Source organism: Orycteropus afer, unplaced genomic scaffold, assembly GCF_000298275.1.
Source record: "Orycteropus afer afer isolate SDZICR_OR568_19922 unplaced genomic scaffold, OryAfe1.0 scaffold00255, whole genome shotgun sequence".
NCBI lineage: Eukaryota > Metazoa > Chordata > Mammalia > Tubulidentata > Orycteropodidae > Orycteropus > Orycteropus afer.
The window spans coordinates 277,409-288,964 of NW_006921842.1; positions in this window are offsets into that span (position 1 = coordinate 277,409).

Sequence of the window (11,556 nt, forward strand, 5' to 3'; positions counted from 1 at the left end):
AACACAACTGAGAACCCAAAAGTAAATACATCCATCTATGGACAGCTGATCTTTGACAAAGGGCCAAAACCCATTAAATGGGGAAAAGACAGTCTGTTTAACAAATGATGTTGGCAAAACTAGAAAAATGAAACAAGATCCTTACCTCGTACTATATAAAAAACTGATTAAAGATGGTTCAAAGACCAAAATGTGAAACCTAAAACTATAAAGATCATCAAAGAAAAAAAATAGAGGAAAAAGTAGGGGCCCTAATTCATGGTATAAATAGATTATCAAGTATAACCCAAGGTGTACAAACAGCAGATAAACTAGATGACTAGGACCTTCCAAAATTAAATTATTATGTGTATCAAAATACTTCTCCAAAAGAGTAAAAAGAGAACCCACAGAATGGGAAAAAAAATTCAACAGTGACATATCAGACAAAAGAATTATCTCTAAAATTTACAGAAAACTCCAACACCTCAACATCAAAAAGATAAACAATCCAATTCAAAAACAGGCAGAAGACATGAACAGAAACTTCACCAAAGAAGATATTCAGGCAGGCCCAACAAACACATGAAGAAATGTTTGTGATCTTTAGCCATTAGAGAGATGCAAATCAAAACAAGCATGAAATATCATCTCACCTATGCACTACCAGCAAAGTTCAACAAGATAGAAAAACATCAAATGTGGAGCAATTGGGACTCTTGTACGCTGCTAGTGAGACTGTAAAATGATACAACCACTGTGGAAATCTGTGTGTCAATTCCTTAAAAAGTTGGAAATACTTATCAGCTGAACATGTATATCAGGTAGATACAGTCCTTGGAGAGATCAATCATGGGAGAATAGAAGGGCTGTGTATGCACAGGGATACAGTTCAGGGGGCAGGAGGACATGGAAGGGAAGGACACAGGGAAGAAGAACTATAGGGAAGAGGTGGGAAGAGAGCTGTTGCACTGTGGGAAATTGCAGTCAATGTCATGAGACAAAGTATATGTGAACTGCTATATGGAAAATGAATTTGCTCTGTAAACTTTCACCCAAATCCCAATAAAAATTGGAAAAAAAAGTTGGAAATAGAAATAACATTTGGTGCAGCAATCCCATTACTCAGTATATATCCTAAAGAAGTGAGAGGCAGGACACAAATAGATATATGCACAACCATGTTCATCACAGCACTATTTACAATAGCAAAGAGATGGAAACAGTCTAAGTGCCCATTAACCAAGAAAATGAGAAACAAACTGTGGTACATACACACAATGGAATACTATGCAACCCTGAAGAATAATGTAGAATCTGTAAAACACCTCATAACACAGATGAACTTGCAAGACACTATGCTGAATGAAATAAGTCAATCACAGAAGGACAAACATTGGATTATACACAGAAGGAAAGTTTCTTTGTTGGTTACCAGGGAGGGGAGGGGATATGTTGAAAAAGAAAAAAAAAAAAATATATATATATATAGATAAGTAGATAGATACACACATACACACACATCTCTATATGTATATACATATACATGTGTGTGTATATATATCTATATATATATATGCACACACACATATATACACATATATACAGAAACCAAAGATTATTAGTGGTTACCAGGGGTAGGAGGGAGGAGGATAGGAGAAGCTTTTGTTTGGGGGGCATTACATTTATGCTAATGGTGGTGGAATATTAAAAAAAAAAAAAAGAAAAAAGTTCAACAATTCAACATCAAAAGAACAAAAAATCCAATTAAAAAATGGGCAGATGACATAAAAACACACTTCACAAAAAAGATATTCAAGCAGCCAACAAACACATGAAGAAATGCTCCCAATCATTATCCATTAGAGATGCAAATCAAAACAGCAATGAGATATCATCACACCCCAGAATTAATAGCAAAGTTCAGTAAGATACCAAACAACAAATGCTGTTTAGGGTGGGAAGAGACTGAACTCTCACACACTGGGTAATATGGGTAATATCCCTTATTTTATGTGCCACTCTGCTATTTTGCTAAATGATGATCTCAGGGGAGTGGCTCAGGTCTAGGTTTAAAGAGTGTCTCAGGGCAATTGTCACAGGGGATCCTCTGTTCTCTACTGTAGGACTATAAAATGGTGCAACCACTGTGGAAACGTATGACACTTGTTTACAAAGTTGGAAATAGGAATATTATTTGATCCAGCAATCCCACTACTGAAAATATATGCCAAAGAAGTGAGAGCCAGGACATGAATAAATATATGCATACCCATGTTCATTTTAACATGATTTGCTACAGCAAAAAGATGGAAAAAACCTAAATGCCCATCAATGGATGAGTGGATAAACAAATTATGATACACAGACACAATGGAATGCTGCACAACATTAAAGAATAAGAAGAATCCACAAAACTCATCATGTGTATGAACCTGGAGGATATTATGCTGTGTGAAGTAAGTCAATCAAAAGGACAGATATTGTATAAGTCCACTATTATAAAAAGTCAAGGAAAAGTTTACACACAGAAAGAATCGTTCTTTGATAGTTACTCGAGATGAGAGGAGAGGGGAGGGAAAATCACTAACTAAATAGAAGGTGTATTAATTTGGATGAAGGGAAAGGCAATATACAAAAAGGAGGTGACCATCCCAATGTCACTAAGATAAAGGAAGACATGGAGGGGTGCATGAGAGTTACAGACAACAAAGGAAAATGCTATTACATAAACAATTATCAGTAATAGATAGTAAACATTAACTTATGAGTGAATACATAGGTAAACAGTCAAGGTGATCAGGTATGGGTATGTGACAGGACTTGACAGACAATATTTCTACATATGTATTTGTATGTGCTGTAAAAATATCCTTATATATAGTAGAGCAAACAGTGGGAAAAGTTATGAAAATTTCTTAGCCATAATCAAATACCTTGAAGAAGTGAGTTGCTAGGCCTGACAGCTCAGGATCATAGTCACAGGTGACATCAAAGTCAAGTGGCATAACATAGTCCATAAAGACAATGTTCTACATCCTACTCTGGTAAGTAGTGACAGGAGTCTTAAAAGCCTAAGAGCAGCCATCTAAGGTGCAACTATTGGTCTCTCCCCATGTGGAGCTAAGAAAATAAAAGAAATTAAAAGACAGGTAGAAACAATTAGTGCAAGGGACTAGTGGATCACATGGTCTCAGCCTTCATGACACTGAGACCAGAAGAACTGGATAGTGCCTCACTACCATTGCCAGCCACTGTGAAAAGGGTCACAATAGAAGACCTAGATAAAATGGAAAAAAAATGTGGAACAAAATTCAAAATACCAAAAAAAAAAAGACCTGACTTACTAGTCTGATACACAGTGGTGGAACCCCTAAGACAATGGCTCTTAAACACCCTTCAGGCTTGGAACTGAACTCATCTCCTTGGTTCACCTGTCAGCTAAACTATAGACAAGCTTATAGGGTGAACAATAACATCAGGGAGTTATGCACTTCTTAGAACAATCAATCAAGTGAGGTCAAAAGGGTAGCATTTGCCCAGGGATAAAGTTCAGAAGGCGAGAAAGGATAGAATAGAAGGAGAAATGGACATGGTAGCCATAAGGAGTAAATTGCATGACTGCTATTATATGTGGGAACTGCCGTCAATGTCATGAAACAAAATGTGTATGAACAGTTGAATGGAAAATCAATTTGCTCTGTTAACTTTCACTCAAAATACAATAATTTTTTTTTCAAAGAGTAGTATGTAAATTAGTTGGTTAAATTTGCTATATGTCATCCATGCAGAGGAAAAGCTGTGCCAATGCAGAATTCTTACAGATTAGGGCTAGGTTAGATGTTAGTAAATCCTAAACAGAATAGGTGGAGATACTGACTCAGAAGGATTTCATTAGCTTTGGCCCTCCATCTGAGTCATGTACTGTGGTTTTGGGGAGCCAGAGTTCCACACAACCTGCTCCCTCTCACCAAGTCACTAGACCACCATAGTGGTGGGACCGCATACCTGGTGCTATTGTCTCCCTTGTAGTGGCAATAAAGGATTGATAGCACCAGGGTGACAGAGATGTGGAGAAGGCTAAAGGGAACTAATAGATATTGAAATTTTGCAATATACCAGGCTCAATACTAGACACTCTACATGTGGCATCTTACTTAATTTTTCCAACTATCCTGGGAGTATTTATCAGGGATGGCCTAATCTTTACTCAAGAGCTACCCTTTATCTTCATAAAGCAGGAAGGAGGAACACCACTGCTTGCATTTGTCCCTTCTCTGTTGGAAATCCAAACCACTAATTGTCAAGTCTGACAGTGGTACCACTATATACTTCTTCTGGACAAGATTTGGACACTGTTAGATTATGATCAATTGATTAAAATAGTCTTCCTGGATTTGAAGCCCAGCTCTACCACTCTCTGGCCTTTGTAATCTTGACAAATTCTTAACCGTGCTAAAAGTCCTTTACAAAATAGGGGTAATGACAGCATTGTTGAGAAGATTATGGGAGACAATGTATAAGAAGTTGTTTATATTTAATAATCAAATAACGATGCAATGGGGGGGAAGAATAGCTTCTTAAAAAAAAAAAATATATATATATATATATATAGAGAGAGAGAGAGAGAGAGAGCATCAAATATTATAACACTGGAAATGCAGTTTAAGGACTGTCAGTATGATAACTTTGTACTGAAAATGCTAATACCTAATAATGATGTGAAAACTTCAGAATCATTTCACTTAAAAAAAAAAATATATATATATATATATATATATATATATATAATGGGGTCTTTGTGAAAATTCACACAGCAAATTAGGTTCCTATTTGACAATTTCCACACTAATTGTTCAGTGATATTATTTACATTTATCACAATGTGTCAACATCCTCTTTAATTGTGTGTTTATTCTCTTTCTAATATGCCAGTTTCCCTGCCTTCTTATATTGTCATTTTTGCTTTTGAAAACTGTTGATCTTTTGATCTCATACCTATAGTTTTTAAGTAAGACACTGATCTTATGGGTAATATCCCTTATTTTGTGTGCCACTCTGCTATTTTGCTAAACGGTGATCTCAAGGGAATGGCTCAGGTCTAGGTTCAAAGAGTGCTCAGGGCAATTGTGTCAGGGGATCCTCTGTCCTCTACTGTTCTAGTTTGTCTTTTTTTTTTTTGATAAGAATCTGAGTACTGTTCCATATTTTTCTCCCATTCTATCCCAGACCAACTACTGTGTTTCTAGCCTGAACAGTTTGTGGGTTATCTGGGCACCATCTAGTTCTTCTGTTCTCAGGGTAGATGAGGTTGTGGCTCTTTTCCTCTCTGCATTTTTAAGTCTTACTGTTTTGCTTCTAGGAAGTAGAGCCCCATAATTGTGTCTTAGATGGCTGCTCACAAACTTTTAAGACCCCAGACACTACTCACTTCACTAGGATGCAGATTATGATTTTTGTGAACTTTTATGCCAATTGACTGAATTGTCCCATGATACTACGGTTCTAAGTCTTCAAACCCAGAAGACCATTGTTGGAAGATGTGTGGTTATCTGAATGTTATCTGTATTTGTGACTCCAATGAATGTATGTGCCTGTACCCATAGACTTGTATTTATACATACCTATCAATATTTCTATCTTTTCTCACCTATGTATTCTTCTGTACCTACCCATATACCATTTTGTCTATACCCATCTATATGTGCTCAAATGCCTGTTATTATTTTGGTTGTGCTTTGTCCACTGCATCCACAATCAGCACCACTTTTCTCCTCATCAACTATAACGAGTCTCTACTGTTTAAAGTGTACTTTCCCCACTCAACCCTCCCTATAACCACCAATGACAATTTTCTCTCTATACTTATTTCTTCTTATACACTTATAGAAGAGGATCATAGAATGTGTCCTTATATGCTTGACTGATTTCACTTACCATTATACCCTCCAGATCCATTCATGTTATAATATGTTTTGCAGACTCATTGTTCTCTATAGTTGTATAGTATTGCATTGTATGTATGTAACACGGTTTGCTTTTCTATTCATCTGTTGATGGACACTTTGGTTGTTTTAAGGACTGTTATCAGTACACTGTTCCAAATGAAAATGCCAATACCTAATAAAAATGGAAAAACTCCAGAACTGCTTTTGAGCCTATTTGTTTCATTTAAAAAAGCAGAAGAGCAACAAATAAGCCTACAAAGCATTCCAAGAAGAAAAAAAGCAGAAAAAGCAGCAGTAAGCTTTTGAAGGACGTTCCAATTGCCCAAGCCATTGCTTCCAGCTCAGCTTGGCTAACCATGTGAGTTATTCATTATCATCTTTCCTATTATCCTCTCCACACTAACCAATTACTAACCAGATGAAAAGAATTTCCATTATACATCAAGGAAAAATATTTAACTGTCCTGTGTTTTGTCTAATTCTAGGTGGGCACAGTTATGAAAAAACAATTTAGTATGTGGCAATAGAGTTCATTTCTGATGTGTTATGAAGGATCTACAGAGTCTCTGTAGGTAATAGAGTGGGGATGGTTTCAGTGCAGACCATAGGGAATGATTTATGAATGATGCCTGCAGAAAAGACCAGGACTGGCCTACCAATTAATCAAATTCCAAAGCACCTTAACAAAGGATGCCGTTCCAGTCATTGGAAGCTCATTAGTCGAAGACGACCCTTAGTTTTCAAGTAGCCTTAAAAGAAACCATGTAATGAAAACAATCTATCAGCTGGGAAGTGATGAGTGCTATCTCTTAATGAGACAGCAAACCCAGTAGTATGCTTAATACAAGTAAATAAATAAATAAAGTCTGCCCCAAATTTGCATAATTTGTGAAGAAACTTTAATACATGTTTATGATATAAGAAATTACTTCCCCCAAAGAGTATGAAAACTAAACAGCCAGTTTCCTAGTGACTATTTCCATCATTACTTCATCTGAGAAGCATTTATTCCTTCCTCTTTGCTTTCATAATTAATTTCATTTTGTTGAGGCTATGCAAATAGTCTTTTTGCCATATTGTGCAGATCAAAAACAAAATGTAATCCAGGGCTTTCGTTAGTCGATTGGGAACTATATATAATTCATCAATAAAAGTTGCAGATAAATGCTATTACCAGAGAGCTGGCAACAAAGCTATACACGTACATAACTACTCACACAGTAGTCATGAATGGTAGTAGCCCCTATTCTGCTGAGTTAACTGTGAATGTTTTGCTGCATACTGCCTTCTCCTTTTGACCTCAAATACCATAAATTAATGTCATCATTAACATCCTAAGTAATAGTAATCCAAAGGACTGCATCAAGGAACACTGGGTTTCTCAGTTGCATGTACTAAACTACATCCAAACCCAGAGGAGAAGTCCACTAATGAAGCCCCAAAGTTTTTTTAGATCAGAGAGTGAAGATCTGGCATAAGTAACTTTGTAGTTCTCAGTAGTAGCAGCTTTAAGGGAAAACAGGACGGCTGTGAGTGTCCATGAGGTACTGAACAGCAAAGGGAACATCCTTCAAGACCCCTTTGACCAATTTTAGGAATGTTGCACTCAGCATCCCCCCCTCCCCGCCAACTTCCACTAAGCTAAAACCTTCACTATTCATTTCACAGTGAGTGCCTCTGTGAATAGGGAAGCTAAAAGTAGCTTTGGAAAAAATACAGAATTGAATTGAATCTCAAACTGTTCCTGGGAAATAATCATATCTTCTGAGTTCTGCTTTGTTATAATTAAACAATTCCCCACTGGCATCACATTAAGCTAATATGCTCTTTTGCCCATAGGCCGCTGAAGGCTTGCATTAAATATCCAGTAATGGGCCAGCTTTGCCCTCCAACTGTCACAATTATTTGTAATATATCAGATAAGATCAACTAGTTATAGTAATATTTTAACTTAGACTTCTCCCTCAAAGGATTCATAGCATTTCCAAGCATATTCTCTCAAATCCTCACCACATCCTTTTAGGAAAGATGGATAGAGTTATTCCTGGGCCAATTTCACATAAAAGTAAATGAGTGGTCTGGGTTGTTTGGGGCTGAATCAACCACTTTAATTAATTAACAGTTAAATGAAATAAGCAGTTGGATAAAATCTTATCCACCAACAAATATTGTATTAGTTCATGATTGTAAAAAGTCAAGGAAAGGTTTATATGTGGAAGGAAAATTTCTTGGTTGGTTACCAGGGCTGGGAGGGGAGGGAAGGGGAGGAAATACTGCAAAAATAAAAAATCAACCAAATCAGAGCTATTTGGCTATTATTGGTAACTCAGAAGTTCTCAGTCCTGATAAAGAGACATACATGGCTATGTCCTCCATCATCAGTTGTGAGGGATGATGCAACGTATCTGTTACAAATAAAAATTAAAGAATAAAGGTGTATGAATGATTTGATCTCTTTATAAATTAAAGCAAATCCAATGTTATCAGAATAGCAACTCTCTCAATCACCTGATAAGTGTCCCCTAGAAGGAAACTGGTTTGTGCCATAGCTAGGATTGCAGAAATGTATAGGGTACACATGTCTCATTACAAAGAGCAACCTTCATGTGTATGATGGCTAGAGGAAAAGTGAAACATCTTTAATTTAAGCTTAATTATCATATGGAGTAGTCTACTTACATAACACCCAGTTGCTCATCATAAAAACCTTGGAATCTAACACAATTCCTACAGGCTTTTCCACAAGGCAAAGTAAAATCTCAGTGGTAGCTGGCAATTTACCAAAGATCATAGAATACCTACATTGTAGATCCCAGGTGAAGGCAAGTTTTTTAATATCACATGCTATGTATTAGAGCAGTAGCATAGTGTGCTACATAACTGTTCAGCATTTGGAATCAGATTGTCTGGGCTTAAAATATACCACTACTTCACAAACCAAAACCAAAACAAACTTACTGCCATTGAGTTGATTCCAACTCATAATGACCCCCCATTGGGGTTCCAAGGCTGTAAATCTTTACAGAAGCAGATTGCCTCATCTTTCTTCTATAGAGCAGCTGGTGGGTTTGAACCACCAACCTTTGGTAATATGCCTTACCCACTATACCACCAGAGCTCTTTACTACCACCTCAAGTAAGCTTTATAACTTTAGGCGTATTACACAACCTCTCTGTGCCTCAGTTTCCACATCTGCAAATTGGGTATTATAAGTTAACCATTTCACAGGGTTTAAGGAGTTTAACTGAGTTAGGATTTACATTATTATGCAATGAATGTAATACATGTTCAATAAAGTTCAATAAATTCAAGCTGTTACTGTTATTTCTGCTATGGATTGAATGTGTCACCCAAAAATGTTAAAATCCTAATCCCTGTATCTGGAAATGTAAGCCAGTTTGAACATAAGGACTTGGATGATGTATCAGTTAAGTTATCATAAAGTCAGTTCAGAGTAGAGTGAGTCCTAATCTAATATGACTGGTACAGTTATGGAAGAGGAGAAGATGCACAGAGACAGAGAGGAAGAGTAAGTACCATGTGATGTTGCATCTGAAAGCCAAGGAACACCTGAAGCTACCAGAAGCTGGAAGAGTAGGATGGAACAGATTCTCCCTCAAAGCATCAGAAGGAATCTATGGCTGCAACTTGATCTTCAATTTCCAGCTTCTAGAACCATAAGACAATTTTTTTTTCTTACAAACCATATAGTTTGTGTTGTTTTGTTACAACAGCACTAGGAAATTGATATAATTCCCAAACCTGATTAGTTTAGTAAGTAGAACCCCAAGGGATCTTTGAAAACTCTAGCACTTGACTGCTAACCAGAAGGCTGGCGGTTCAAACCCACCAGCCACTCCTTGGAAGGAAGGTTGGGCAATCGTACTTCCATAGTGATACTGCCTCAGAAACCCAAGGAGGGGTCGCTATGAGTCGGGGCCGACTCGACAGCACATAACAACAACAACAACAACTTCCTTCCCCACCCAGAATTGTTGAATAGGTACATCAGGTATAACCCAAGAAATTAATTTCATTAAAGTTATCTAAGCAGTTCTCCTGATCAACTGAGTTATAGCACTATTTTAGGATCAATGAATTCTAATAATTATCTCAGTGTTACAGACTTCTCAAAAGCAATATAATTGTTCTAAAATATTTACTTTCATAAGCATTACTTGAACTTTTTTATAAGCATACTTTTTTCATCAGCATACATTCATTTATACACATATATGTCTGTCCAGTAAATCTAATTTATGTTAAAATTCACCATTGTTTATATAATTATTTCTATTTTTTAAATAAGAAAGTATGTTAAGTAGGCAGACAATGTACCTTATTGAAGCTTTAATACAATTGGTAAGAACGGATCTAAATTTAAATCTCTATCTATGAAACAGTGATTCACTAATGTTATTTCTATGATTTGCCTGGCTTCTCACAAAGAAGAGTAGATCCTTCTCTCTAAATGACAGTTGTTAGCTCATTTAACTCTATGTTATACATACACACATATATACATACACACACAAATGGAGAAACGATTAAAGTTGTCAAGGATTTCATTTTACTTGGATCCACAATCAATACCTATGGAAACAGCAGACAAGATATCAAACGACGTATTGCATTGGGCAAATCCGCTGTTAAAGAACTCTTTAAAGTGTTAAAGAGCAAAGATGTCATTTTAAAATTAAGGTGTGCCTTCCCCAAGACGTTGCATTTTCTATTGCCTTATATGCATGTGGACAATGAATAAAGAAGACCAAATAATTGATACCTTTTAATTATGGTATTGGCAAAGAATACTTAACATCACAGACTGCCAGAAGAATAAAGAAATCTGTCTTAGATTAAGTACAGCCAGAATTCTTCTTAGATGTGAGGGTGACAAGACTTTGCTTCTCAAACTTTGGTCATGTTGTCAGAAGGGACCAGTCCTGAAAACAGGTATCATGCTTGGTAAAGCAGACAATCAGTGAAAAAGAGGAAGACCTTCAACGAGATGGATTGACACAGTGACTGCAACAATGGACTCAAGCATAGCCACAATTGAGAGGATGAAGCAGGACCAGGCAGTGTTTTATTCTGTGGTAACAGAGTCACTTTGAATCAGAACCAACTTAATGGCACCTAACAACAACAATAGCATATCTTTTAATAGAATCTGATTTAGAAATAGAGTTTTCATTATTATATTAATGAGGTCATAACCAATGTGCTATGAGTCTTAATCACTTCTAGGTTAAAAAATAGCAGATTAGACACATAATATGAGAGGATCTCTAAGAACCAAAGAACTTTGGGCTACTGACAAAGAAGGAATCAACAAGTCTATAACCCTGATTTGGACTTTTAGCCTTCAGAATGGTGAGAAAAAAAAAAAAAAAATGTTCTCTTTAAAGAAACCATCTTGTGGTATTTGTGTTACAGCAACACTGGGAAACTAAGACAATAATACATATAGTTTTATATAAATATATGTTGTTAATCGTCATTGACTCAGTTCCCAATCATGGCTATCTCATGTGTGCAAAGCAGAACTGCTCTGTAAAATTTTCAAGGCTGTGACCTTTTGAAAGAAGATCACCAGGCCTGTCTTCCGTGATGCCTTTGGGTGGGTTC